At 38.2% G+C, this 14,587-nt stretch overlaps 1 protein-coding gene across 1 annotated transcript in view; it reads left to right on the top strand.

Annotated features, from left to right (window-relative positions):
* Positions 1-14,587, top strand: part of PIK3C2G (phosphatidylinositol-4-phosphate 3-kinase catalytic subunit type 2 gamma) — a 444,386-nt gene that overhangs the window by 61,575 nt on the left and 368,224 nt on the right. The gene's annotated exons all lie outside the window — the stretch shown is intronic.

The following is a 14,587-nucleotide window of genomic DNA, read 5'->3' as shown; positions in this document are numbered from 1 at the left end:
GCAGCCCACCAGGCTCCCCCATCCCTGGGATTCTCCAGGCAAGAACACTGGAGTGGGTTGCCATTTCCTTCTCCAATGCATGAAAGTGGAAAGTGAAAGCAGGCAAATCATTTCTTACAGTGTGTTCTTCCAGGGAAGGATTGTTGTTTTCCAATCTCCAGTCATGTCTGACTTCTTGCGATCCCCTGGACTGCAACACACCAGGCCTCTCTGTCCCATACCATCTCCTGAAGCTTGACCAAGTTCATGTCCATTGCATCAGTGATGTCATCCAGCCATCTCATCCTCTGGCACCCTCTTCTCCTTTGCCCTCAGTCTTTTCCAGCATCAGGGACTTTTCCACTCAGTTAGCTGTGCACATCAGATGACAAAAATACTGGAATTTCAGCTTCTGCATCAGCCCTTCCAACAAGTATTCAAGGTTTATCTCCCTTAAGATTGACTGGTTTGATCTCCTTGCTGTCCAAGGGACTTTCAGGAGTTTTCTCCAGCACCACAGTTCAAAGGCATCAATTCTTTGGTGTTCTGCCTTCTTTACAGTTCAGCTCCTACAACCATATGTGACCAATGGGAAGACCATAGCCTTGACTATACAGACTTTCGTCGACAGAGTAATGTCTCTGCTTGTCAACACACTGTCTAGGTTTTCCAAGCTTTCCTGTCAAAAAGCAACTGACTTCTGATTTCATGGCTGCGGTCACAATCCACAGTGATTTTAGAGTCCAAGAAAAGGAAATCTGTCACTGCTTCCACTTTTCCCCCTCTATTTGCCATGAAACAATGGAGCTAGATACCACAATCTTAGTTTTTTTAAAAAATATTTAGTTTTAAGCCAGCTTCTTATTCTCCTCCTTCACCCTCAAGAGGCTCTTTAGTTCCTGTTCACTTTCTGCCATTAGAGTGGTATCATCTGCACATCTAAGGTCATTGATGTTTCTCCTGCCTGTCTGGATTCCAACTTGTAACTCATCCAGCCCAGCATTTATCCTGATGTGCTCAGCATACATATTAGTTTTCCACAGATAAAATACTGTATGATTACAGAAAATGAGGTAAGAGAATGATTTTAAAACAAGTGAAGACTTCTTTTTCCGTTAAACAAATGACTCTTGATATCTGTACAAAGGGTACAGATCTTAAGCAATATTAAATTGCTATCTCCAATATTAAAAAACATTAAACAGTTCCGAAAATAATAAATTACACTTCTTGATGTAGATACAAAACTCACACATGAATTCCATGTCAATAAGCAAAGATACAGTAACGACAAACACACAACTCCTCTTCCTTCCCAAAGTGTAATCCTCTCACTCTAATTCCACTTCTTTCTTGAGTCTAGCCTGAATCTGGACGTTTAAAATGTGGAATGTGCAAATAATTCACAATTATTTATATTGTTTTAAACCTTATAAAAGTGTCATAATTACTATTTCTTTGTGACTGCCATTCTTCCTAGTGTAGAATTTGAAATATACCAGGTACCCAGGGCATATTAAGGCTCCATTCCCATATCATTTATGGCTCTTGACTATACACAGATATACTGTGGAGGTTATCATACCTTACTTATGGATGAATTTTAATTACCTAAATGTCTCAGTACTGCTCATGTATCACAGATCCATGATAATTAATTTAGTTTTCAAATGCAGAGGTTTGATCATATCACTTATATATGAGGCCTCCAATACTTTCTCTTTAAAATAAATCATTTTTTGAAAGAAAGCAATTTTTCCAATCTGACTGAAAAGTTGGCAAACCATCAAAGAAATACTGTCTTTATACTATCACAGGCAAATAGTTATTATCACCACATCTGAATTATTTTATAAATAGGCCACAGTGTCTGCAAATTTCCACATGAACTCTCTGTAAACCAATGAATTTTTTAAATGACATTTCTTCCTATGAAGCATCAATAGCTAAATATCTAAGAAGTGGGAACAGATTGTGATATTATCAATTTACAACACTGCACTTTCTGTTTGTTTGACAAGTGCATTAAGTAGCATTTAATCAACACTGAAAATAGTTAAAAATTTGAAGAATAATGTTTTCATCTTTCTCATACTTGAATTATTATATGATTTGACAAAATAACAAGCAGGTCGAATAAATTTGCCATGAATATTACTGAATAATATGGATACCCTAAATTTCCAAATATTTTGTCTCATCAGCAATGGCTATTGGCATATTTTACATTTGACACATTTCAGATTATGCATCCTAACTTATGCTTGCTAAACAGCTAATTTTGTAAGTAATTTGCATAGAGCTTTTCCTTTCGGCAATTTCCCCCCCTCTTTTCTAGTCTACTAATAATTAGGGAATGTTTTCTGTATTATGCTATATTCTGAATTCATTGCTAACATTTAGGAGAAATTAAGAACAGAAGAAAGAAAAAGAATTTTCCCCAGAGGTGTTACTTAATGCTTACTTAGTACAAATTACTAAACTATTTATTTACTGGAATCAACAGAAATCAAAGTCAGAACCATACTCTGAAGTTGCTAACAATCTAGCTGGAAAGAGCGTTTTCACATAAAGCACACAGAGTGGTAGATCTCCAGGAGAAAGCAATGAAAAGCCAGATTTCCATCTAGGTGGAAGAATCAGCTTCTGATTCAAAGTTGCTTTCTCCTACTAACCTCTAATGCGTTGTCTCCAAAATTTTTATTTAAATGCCAAGTAGGACCTTTAGAGAAAGTTAGCAATCCTTATCACTGAGGACACACTTACACTGGGATCTAGTAACTGATGAACTAATTGTAGACCAAATGGATCCGGATTGAAAAAAGCCATCCATGCTTCAAAATGTAGGTTGGCTTCATGAAAGATCTGCTTGGTATAAAAAGAGCTAAAAGCCTCCAAACACTTCACCTTCAAGTGGATGACTCAGAGGCTGTACCAACTAGATAATCGGACGAAAAATAAAAAAGGCACCTCTATTGTTTGTGTGTGTGTGTGCTAAGTCTCTTCAGTCACGTCTGACTCTTTGCGACCCTATGGACTGTAGCCTGCCAGGCTCTTCGGTCCACGGGACTCTCCAGGCAAGAATCCCAGAGTAGACTGCCATGTCTTCCTCCATGGGGTTTTCCTGATCCAGGAATCAAAGCCAGAAGTCTCCTGAGGCTCCTACACTGCAGGCAGATTCTTTGCCACTGAGCCGACAGGGAAGCCCCTCTCTATCGTTCAGGTATAACTAACTCAATGAGGAAGGCAGAATAATTCTTTTCTCACACCATCCTCAAAACCAAAATCTAACAGTATTTAGCCTCTAAACAGAGATCAAAAATTCCATTTAAAGGAGAAAGAAAGTGGGCACACAGGTATCTGATAATATATATTTAGCATTTTTAGGACAATAGCTTTCTTAGTAATAAGCAGACTGACTGTTGGATTTTCAGAAGTTCCAATTTCAGACATACTTTAACCAGAGTGGCAGTCAAGACAGAGTTTAGGAGCAGAGATTCCAAATGTATGTGTAAACATTCTGCCAGGGGGTAAGCTTTAATTCAGCAACCTTTGAGCTTATATTTTTCACTACTAGAGTGAAGATAGTAAAATAATATTGTTAAAAATTAACAAAGCAGTAGATGTAATGTGCTTAATATTATTTAGTGGCTGGAAGATAAAAAATGTTCAAGAAAAGATAAGTACAAGTGTGATTTTATTGTTAGAGTTACTGTTTTTAACACTGTCACTAAAGTAGAGGATTGTATATGATCCAGAAGAAAAATGTCACAAAACTGATTTGCATTCACAACAGAATATAATAGGAGGGAAAGGAGCAAAATTAATCATTAGAAAATAAGAGTAAAATGGACCAGCTAAAAGGTCACAAAAGGAGAAGTCAAGGAGATGAAAGAGGTTAAGTTAGGTTAAAAAGGAAGTAAAACACCTTTGCAGAACTAGAACCTATCTTAGCAGAAATAAAGGGCAGATTGAAAATACTAAAAATCAAACCTATGTATAGAACACTGCCAGAGAGGAATAAGAAGAAACAATGAAAGATCTTCAGTAAGGAAGAGAATTACTACCCAACATAATTTGTATTCTAAGTGGGCTTCCCTGGTGGCTCAGACGGTAAAGAATCCGCCTGCTAATGGAAGAGACCTGGGTTCAATCTCTGGCTTGGGAAGATGCGCTGAAGAAGAGAATGGATTCTCACTCCAGTGTTCTTGCCTGGAGAATTCCATGGACAGAGGAACCTGGCGGGCTACAGTCCATGGGGTTACAAAGAGTCAGAAACGACTGAGCGACTTTCACTTTCAAGTGAGACATAAAGAGTTTGATCAGAATAATGACATAATCTGATGACTTAAGATTTGTGCAGTAAGTTAACACAGGAAGAGTACACACACACAAATTAAATAACTGAATAGGCAATCTTATTACATAATCAGTTTGGTACAAAATATTTCCAGTATCCTAAGATCTGTCTGTTTGCCACTTTATATATATCTCTTTTTTTTCTCCATAAGAGTTATTCTTTGAAGAAAAGCCACTTTGTACCTTTTCTTTGCCATTTCACCACAGAAGTATGCATCCATTAGCAACTTGCATCTCAGATATTTCAGATTTGGTTTTATTCCACCACAATAAAGAAAATATGGCACTAAAGTGAATCACATGAATTTTTTTTTATTTTTCAGTATGTATAAAAGTTTTGTTTACACTGTAGTCTAGTAAGTGTGTAATAACATTATGTCTTGAAAAGTACAATGTCTGTACCTTAATTAAAAAATAATTTTTTGCTTCAGTTCAGTTCAGTCGCTCAGTCGTGTCCGACTCTTTGTGACTCCATGAAACACAGCACACCAGGCCTTGCTATCTGTCACCAGTTCCCGGAGTCCACCCAAACCCATTTCCATTGAGTCAGTGATGCCATTCAACCATCTCATCCTCTGTCGTCCCCTTCTCCTGCCCTCGATCTTTCCCAGCATCAGGATCTTTTCAAATGAGTCAGTTTTTTGCATCAGGTGGCCAAAGTATTGGAGTTTCAGCTTGAACATCAGTCCTTCCAATGAACACCCAGGACTGATCTCCTTTAGGATGGACTGGTTGGATCTCCTTGCATTCCAAGGGACTCTCAAGAGTTTCCCCAATACCACAGTTCAAAAGCATCAATTCTTCTGTGCTCAGCTTTGTTTATAGTCCAACTCTCACATCCATACATGACCACTGGAAAAGCCATAACCTTGACTAGACAGACCTTTGTTGGCAAAGTAATATCTCTGTTTTTCAATATGCTATCTAGGTTGGTCATAACTTTCTTTCCAAGGAGTAAGCATCTTTTAATTTCATGGTTGCGGTCACTATCTGCAGTAATTTTGGAGCCCCAAAAAACAAAGTCCGACACAGTTTCCCCTGTTTCTCCATCTATTTGCCATGAAGTGATGGGACCAGATGCCATAATCTTAGTTTTCTGAATGTTGAGCTTTAAACCAACTTTTTCACTCTCCTCTTTCACTTTCATCAAGAGGCTTTTTAGTTCCTCTTCACTTTCTGCCATAAGGGTAGTGTTATCTGCATATCTGAGGTTATTGATATTTCTCCCAGCAATCTTGATTCCAGCTTGTGCTTCCTCCAGCCCAGTGTTTCTTATGATAGAGAGACCTGCATATAAGTTAAATAAGCAGGGTGACAATATACAGCCTTGACGCACTCCTTTTCCTATTTGGAACCAGTCTGTTATTCCATGTCCAGTTCTAACTGATGCTTCCTGACCTGCATACAGATTTCTCAAGAGGCAGGTCAGGTGGTCTGGTATTACCATCTCTTGAAGAATTTTCCACAGTTTATTGTGATCCACACAGTCAAAGGCTTTGGCATAGTCAATAAAGCAGAAATAAATGCTTTTCTGGAACTCTCTTGCTTTTTCCATGATCCAGTGGATGTTGGCAGTTTCATCTCTGGTTCCTCTTCCTTCTCTAAATCCAGCTTGAACATCTGGAAGTTCATGGTTCACAGATTGCTGAAGCCTGGCTTGGAGAACTTTGAGCATTACTTTACTAGCATGTGAGATGAGTGCAAATGTGTGGTAGTTTGAGCATTCTTTGGCATTGCCTTTCTTTGGGATTGGAATGGAAACTGACCTTTTCCAGTCCTGTGGCCACTGCTGAGTTTTCCAAACTTGCTGGCATATTGAGTGCAGCACTTTCACAGCATCATCTTTCAGGATTTGAAATAGCTTAATTGGAATTCCATTACCTCCATTAGCTCTGTTCGTAGTGATGCTTCCTAAGACCCACTTGACTTCACATTCCAGGATGTCTGGCTCTAGGTGAGTGATCACACGATCGTGATTATCCGGGACGTGAGGATCTTTTTTGTACAGTTCTTCTGTGTATTCTTGCCACCTCTTCTCAATATCTTCTGCTTCTGTTAGGTCCCTACCATTTCTGTCCTTTATTATGCCAATCTTTGCATGAAATGTTCCCTTGGTATCTCTAATTATTTTGAAGAGATCTCTAGTCTTCCCCATTTTATTGTTTTTCTCTATTTCTTTGCATTGATCATTGAGGAAGGCTTTCTTATCTCTTCTTGCTATTCTTTGGAACTCTGCATTGAAATGGGTGTATCTTTCCTTTTTTCCTTTGCTTTTCATTCCCCTTCTCTAGAAATATCAACGCAAAAACTTCAGCCTTCAGTGAACTGTAATCTTTTTTGCTGATAGAAGGTACTGCCTTGATGCTGATGTCTGTTGAAGATTGGCATGCTGCGGCAATTTCTTAAGAAAACGATGAGGTCTGCCACATTGGGCGACTCTTCCTTTCATGAATGATTTCTCTGGAGCATGCAATGCTGTTTGATAGTATTTACTGATAGTAGAACTTCTTTCAAAATTGGAAGTCAATCCTCTCAAACACTGCCACTGCCTTAACTAAGTTTATTTATTCTAAACCCTTGCTTGTGATTTCCAAAGTCTTCATAGTGTCCTCACTAGGAGTAGTTTCCATTTTGAGAAACCACTTTCTTGGCTCATCCAGAAGACTCAGCTCCTCATCGTTCAGGTTTTATCATGAGATTGCAGCAATTCACTGCCATCTTCAGGCTTCCCTGTATCTATGTGTGTGTGTGTGCTCAGTCACAGTCAAGTCCAATTCTTTGCAGCTCCAGGGATGTAGTCTGCCAGGCTCCCCTGTCCATGGATTCTCCAGGCAAGAATACTAGAATGGTTTGTCATTTCCTCCTGCAGGGGGTCTTCCTAACCCAGGGATCAGACTCATGTCTCCAAAATTGGTAGGCAAATTCTTTACCACTAGTGCCACCTGGGAAGCCTCTCACTGTACCTGTACATATGGGTGTATGATTTTCTCATTTATTTTCAATTTTTGAAAAATCTTTGCACTGCTATAGATACAGTGAGGGGCTTCTCAGGTGGAACTAATGGTAGAGAATCCACCTGCTGACTGGTGATGGAAGTCAAGTCCGATGCTGTAAAGAACAGTATTGCACAAGAACCTGGAATGTTAGGTCAATGAATCAAAGTAAATTGAAAGTGGTCAAACAGGAGACGGCGAGAATAAACATCAACATTTTAGGAATCAGTGAACTAAAATGGACTGGAATGGGTGAATTTAACTCAGATGACCATTATATCTAATACTGTGGGCAAGAATCCCTTAGAAGAAATGGAGTAGCCATCATAGTCAACAAAAGAGTCCAAAATACAATCTCAAAAATGACAGAATGATTTATATTCCATTCCAAGGCAATATCACAGTAATTCAGGTCTATGCCTCAACCTCAAAGAAGCTGAAGTTGAATGGTTCTATGACGACCTACAAGATCTTCTAGAACTAACACCAAAAAAAGGATGTGTACTTCATCATAGGGGACTGGAAAGCCAAAGTAGGAATCAAGAAATATCTGAAGTAAAGATAAGTTTGGCCTTGGATTACAAAATGAAGCAGGGCAAAGGCTAACAGAATTTTGCCAAAAGAACATACTGGTCATAGCAAAAACCCTCTTCTAATGACACAAGAGAAGTCTATACACATGGACGTCACCAGACAGTCAATAGCAAAATCGGATTGATATATCCTTTGCAGCCAAAGATGGAGAAGCTCTATACAGCCAGCAAAAACAAGACCAGGAGCCACAAGACTGTGGCTCAGATCATGAACTCCTTACTGCAAAATTCAGACCTAAATTGAGGAAAGTAGGGAAAACCACTAGACCATTCCAGGTATGACCTAAATCAAATCCCTTATTACTATACAGTGAAAGTAACAATTAGATTCAAGGGATTAGATCTGATAGACAGGGTGCCTGAATAACTATGGACAGAGTTTCGTGACATTGTATAAGAGGCAGTGATCAAGAATATCCCCAAGAAAAAGAAATGCAACAAAGGAAAAATGGTTTTCTGAGGAGGCCTTGCAAATAGCTGTTAAAAGAAGAGAAGCTAAAGGCAAAGGAGAAAAGGAAAGATATACCCATTTAAATGCAGAGTTCTAAAGAATAGCAAGGAGAGATAAGAAAGCCTTCCTCAGTGGTCAATGCAAAGAAATAGAGGAAAACAATAAAATGGGAAAGACTAGAGAGCTTTTCAAGAAAATTAGAAATACTAAGGGAACATTTCATGCAATTATGGATACAATAAAGGACAGAAATGGTATGGACCTAAAAGAAGCAGAAGACATTAAGACGAGGTGGCAAGAATACACAGAAGAACTGTACGAAAAAGATCTTCCTGACCCATATAACCACGATAGTGTGATCACTCACCTAGAGCCAGACTTCCTGGAATGCAAAGTCAAGTGGGCCTTAGGAAGCATCCCTACAAACAAAGCTAGTGGAAGTGATGGAATTCCAGTTGAGCTATTTCAAATCCTAAAAGGTGATGCTGTGAAAGTGCTGCACTCAATATGCCAGCAAATTTGAAAAACTCAGCAGTGGCCACAGGACTGGAAAAGGTCAGTTTTCATTCCAATCTCAAAGAAAGGCAATGCCAAAAATGTTCAAACTACTGCACAATTGCACTCATCTCACATGCTAGCAAAGTAATGCTCAAAATTCTCCAAGCTAGGGTTCAACAGTACATGAACCGAGAATTCCCGATGTTCAGGCTGGTTTTAGAAAAGGCAGAGGAACCAGAGATCAAATTGCCAACATCTATTGGTCATCTAAAAGCAAGAGAATTCCAGAGAAACACCTACTTCTATTTTATTGACTATGCCTAAGCCTTTGACTCTGTGAATCACAACAAACTGAAAAATTTTTAAAGAGATGGGAATACCAGACCACCCTACCTGCATTCTGAAAAATCTGGAAGCAGGCCGACAAAGAAACATTTAGAACTGGATAGTACTACAGACTTGTTTCAAATTGGGAAAGGAGTACGTCAAGGCTGTATACTGACACCCTGCTTATTTAACTTGTATGCAGAGTACATCATGAAAAACGCTGGGCTGGAGGAAGCACAAGCTGGAATCAAGATTTCTAGGAGAAATATCAATAACCTGAGATATGCAGATGACACCACCCTTATGGCAGAAAGTGAAGAGGAACTAAAGAGCCTCTTGATGAAAGTGAAAAAGCTGGCTTAAAACTCAACATTCAAAAAACTAAGACCATCACATCCAGTCTCATCACTTTAAGGCAAACAGATGGGGAAACAATGGAAATAGTGACAGACTTTATTTTCTTGGGCTCCATAATCACTGCAGATGGTGACTGCAGCCATGAAATTAAAAGATGCTTGCTCCTTGGAAGAAAAGCTATGACCAACCTAGATAGCATATTAAAAAGCAGAGACATTACTTTGCCAACAATCGTCCATCTATTGAAAGATGTGGTTTTTCCAGTTGTCATGTATGGATGTGAGAGTTGGACTACAAAGAAAGTTGAGTGCTGAAGAATTGATGCTTCTGAACTGTAGTGTCAGAGAAGACTCTTGAGAATCTCTTGGACTGAAAGGTTATCAAACCAATCATTCTTAAAGGAAATGTCCTGAATATCATTGAAAGGACTGATGCTGAAGATGAAGCTCCAATATTTGGCCACATGATGCAAAGAACTGACTCACTAGAAAAGATCCTGATTCTGGGAAAGATTGAAGGCAGGAGGAAAAGGGGATGACAGAGGATGAGATGGTTGGATGGCATCACCGACTGGATGGATTGCTTTGAGCAAGCTGTGGGAGTTGGAGATGGACAGGAAAGCCTGGCATGCTGCATTCCATCGGGTCACAAAAACCCCAGACAGGGCTGAGTGTCTGAACTGAACTGTAATGACTTAGAACTCTTTCTACATATTTCTGGCTTCAATAAGCAAATATTTTGTTAAGGCTATCTGCATCTATGTTTATGAGAGACATCAGCCTATACTTTTCTTGTAATAATTTGGCTTGATTTTAACATTGAAATAATGCTAGCTTTATAAAATAAGTTAAGAAACGTTCCCTCTGGCTGACTCTGCATTCTGAAATAATTTGTGTAGATTTGGTTTTCTTTCTTTCTTAGATGTTTGATAAAATTTATCAACGAAGCCATCTGTTTATAGAATTTTCCTTATGGGAAAGATTTATTATAAATTCAATTTCTTCTAATTCAAAAACATAGAATCATTCAAAGTTTAAAGTCATAAATTTCCCTCTAACTTTTAGTGGTATCCTATGAATTTTGATACGTTGGCCATCATCTCTTTAAATATATCTCTCCCCCATTTTTATCTTTCCAGAACTCCAAATGCATAAATGCCTCTGACAGGTTTGGCTCGTGTGTACTGGCTTTTCTTCCCACTCATTTTCCTCTTTGCATTTCGGTAGGATGGTTTCTCTTGATCTATCTTCAATTTCACTGATACTTTACTTCACTGTGTTCAATCTGATGCTCAGATTGATGTTCAATCAACTGAAAGAATTCTTCATCTCTAGTATCAAGTGTATTCTTATAATTCTATGATTTCCACTTGCCTCTTGTACATCGTTTTCATGCCTCTGCTGAAATCCCCATCTGTTCATGCCTGTCATCTACATTTTCCACTATGTCCTGTCCCATGCTAATCATAGTTACTTAAAGTCCTCATCTGATTGTTCTAACATCTGGGTCATTTATTAGTTTGGTTTTGTTAGTTGTTTCATCTACTGACAATGGATTGTTATATTTTGTTTTTTTGGTATAGATCCTAATTTTGTATTGAGTCCTAAACACCCCATGTAGAACAATACTGGAGACTGAGGTTAATTGTATTCATACCTGGATATGGGCAATGCTTTTCTGTTATGCTATTTGTATGTAGAGTTGGTAAATCTAGTCAGGATTTGAGCTTTGAGTTTTGTTTTTCCTATCATTATAGTCAGGGCAGTTCAGGCTTCAAATTCCCTAATGGTTAGTTACCATCACCTATACTTATACAGAGCACCTGCAGTACCAGAGTCTTTTTCTCTGTTCCTCAGCTTTCAACAGCCCATTTGCTAGGTCACAGAGATGACCTCTCTCAATACTATTGTCTCTCTCCTAGTGTACTCTGCTATTGTTTATTCAAAATAGATTCATTTTTGTATTAGAGTAAAGGGAATTTTGAGGTAACGATCAACAACAACCCTAGGCTGTGTTTTTGAATCTCAGGATTGGAACTGTCTGAGCATTTCTGCCTTAAAATTGGAACTTTCTTGCAGCCAAACTGTACTTTATATCTGCACTTAGTCTTGTACAGGAGACAGTTTTCTGTCCTTCCTCCTAGTGGTTCCTGACTTCGGATTGGTATCCATGTGGGATCCTGGGCTCCAGACAGGGTCCCCAGTCTCCTCCCCAGGAACAACAGGTTTTTGCTTCAACCATTCTCTCACCAGCAAAGGATCTTAACCCATGTCCCACCTATCCCTGCAAGGCAGGCTGTTTGCTTTTTCTCCCTTCCTCCAAAGCAAGAGATTTTTGCCAGGGCTCAGGATCACAGAGGATATCTGTCTCCTCTTGTATTATCATTTTGCTAGTATCATAAACCAGTAGCTTAGAGCTTCAGCTTCTTATAAGAGGAAGATCTACAGAAATAGGGTTTCCCCTAGAAGGCCAATGAATGGACCTTCAGTTTCCTGCACTGTCTTCATTATTTCCCCTGAACAACTGGTAGATGTCCAAGATGAGCTTACGAATGACTGTTAAGTCTCCTTGTGTCTTGAACTCCCAGATATTTCAATCTGACATGTTTGCTCACATCTAGCCTTTAAGAATCTGCTGAAATTTTGGCTGATTTATTCTTACCCTCTTATATAGTGGCCATCTCGTTCTCCTGTGTCTGCCAAAGGCCAAAGACATTTTGTGCTCCATCTCCCCTTGGCAGGGCCTGCCACTCTTTGGAATTTGGTCTACTTGGTCACCTTTTGACCTCAAATCTCTAATGCAGTCAGGAAAAATTATGATCTTTGTATATTATCTGCCTTTCTCTACTTTTACAATGAGTCCAAAGTTCTACATTTTAAGCTGAAATGAAACTCCAAAGACAATTTTTAATCTTTAAGGAGCAATTTATAATAGCAGTAACTGCTGAACCTGGAATAAAAATAATTCTAAATTCTTAATTTGTCTCCTGAATTTGATAATTAATTGAATTTGATAATTTTTAATATGTAAACAGAAATAGAAATTAATTAAGATTTATTTTAAAAATCCTGGAAAACAGCAAGCTACTTAAACACATTATTACTTTGGTCTCCCTCATAGCTAAATTAAGGGAATGGGGTGGGGGACATGACCCTTATGCTCTTAGTTTACTTTTGTTTTCAAAACAGATGAGAAGGAAAGTTTGTCAGCAATCTTCTCCAGTGTTCAAAATACATTACAAATATGCTTAATCTCTAAAGTATTAGATTGGTGCTCCTTCTGAGTCTATGATACATCAATTATTTCTAAGGTTAGAATATAGCACATAAAATAACATTACAGCAGTATTGTTAGTTTTCACTAATCCATAGAGTTAGAAAGAATTTAAAGTAGTCTACTTCAAACTCTTATTTAACACAGAAGTTTCCTCTAAACATCCCAACTGCCTGCACACCTGTAACGTGGAAGAAGTCTCTACTCACAAGGCAGCCTGCTTTTTTTCCCAAAATATCAAGCCAAAATGAATATCTCACGATGAGCCAAAATGAAATGCCCTAAATGTGAAATCGTTTGTTCTGATTTATCATTCCAGAACTTACAGTAAAGGTAATCTCCTTTTTACTTGAAAGGTCATCATATACTTGAAAGTGATTGTGTTTCCTTTTCCTGTTTTTCCAAACTGAAACTTCCTAGTAACATCTATTATATTTTCTTTATGCCCATTAAACTGTAGTCTTATGGTTTATGTCTCAAAACTTTGTGTGCTCCAACTGTGACCCATACTTCTTCCTTCATCATCTAAATATTAAATGTTCTGAAATGTTATATACCCAAGTTTCCATTTTCATTTCCTCTGTTTATATTTTCCTTCTGGACAATCAAATCCATTTTCTTTGTCAGGTATCACCTCTATGAAAATAACACTCAAACCTAAGCTTTGATATCTCTTGAAATTAGGAACAAATTCTTTTGTTTTGTGTCTGTAGAATATCTCATCACGGATCAACCAAAGCCCTTGTGGTTTGGGGTCAGAAAAGTTTTGCATTTGCTTCTGCTTGAGTCCAAAATATTAACAACACTGGCATTATTTTTAGCATAAATTCTTGCTAAGGGTAGTGCAAATTAATACTCCATAGCTATACAAAACAGTTCCTCAGGTAATCATTTTCCTTACTCAATGCCCAGGTTGACAGAGAATTCCTCAATTGTTCTCCTGGTCAGTAGGCACTGTTTTTTTGTGTTTTTTTTGTTTTTGTTTTTTTTTCCGCATCTTTTGCAGGTGACAATCCAGTGTCAGGGATCTTAGCCCCAGGTCTGCCCCTTCTCCTACCTCAACCAATAGCTTTAGATCTAAAATTTTAGCACTTGTCCCATTCTAAGCAGTAAACACCAGTATCTAAGTCCACTGACATTTTCCCCAGGCTACTGACATATCCATGTTGAAGCTAATGCTCAGCCTTTAAATTTCCTCATTAAATTTCTGTCATCCACAGATTTATCCCATCTTTGTTTTGGGATAAACTTTGGATTTACATTTTTCTTATGGTTCAGCTAATGTTTATATGAGTGTACACTGTGTGTGTGTGTGTGTAAGGCATCCATGTTTGCTCAGTCCAGCAGCTGCAAGAGCTAGAACTCTGCTGCATTTCCCAGTACCCAGAGGCTGAGTCTACTTGGTTTTTCCATTGGCAACTCAAGCTCTGTGTATCAAAAATAGACACATCACAATTCCACCAAAACTTCGTATTTTGCCATAACTCATGACACTCTGTCTTTTGGTTTTCCAAGTATGAAATTTTGAAAACATCTCCAATCCAATATCCCTGTTGCACTCAATCCAATTAGTCACCAAGTTAATTCTACAATGGCAACATTTCACTTAACATATTCTAGCAATTTTGGTGACTCAAAAATGAAATATTTATCTTTCTGAATTTTTATGCAGATCAAATGAGATAAATAGATCAGATAAGAGGCACTACAAGACTACAATAACAGATGGAATAAATTAGCTATTGAGTGACCCAATC

The sequence above is a fragment of the Budorcas taxicolor genome, chromosome 5 (assembly GCF_023091745.1).
Source record: "Budorcas taxicolor isolate Tak-1 chromosome 5, Takin1.1, whole genome shotgun sequence".
In the NCBI taxonomy this organism is placed as follows: domain Eukaryota; kingdom Metazoa; phylum Chordata; class Mammalia; order Artiodactyla; family Bovidae; genus Budorcas; species Budorcas taxicolor.
This window is presented reverse-complemented; position numbering and strand designations above follow the sequence as displayed.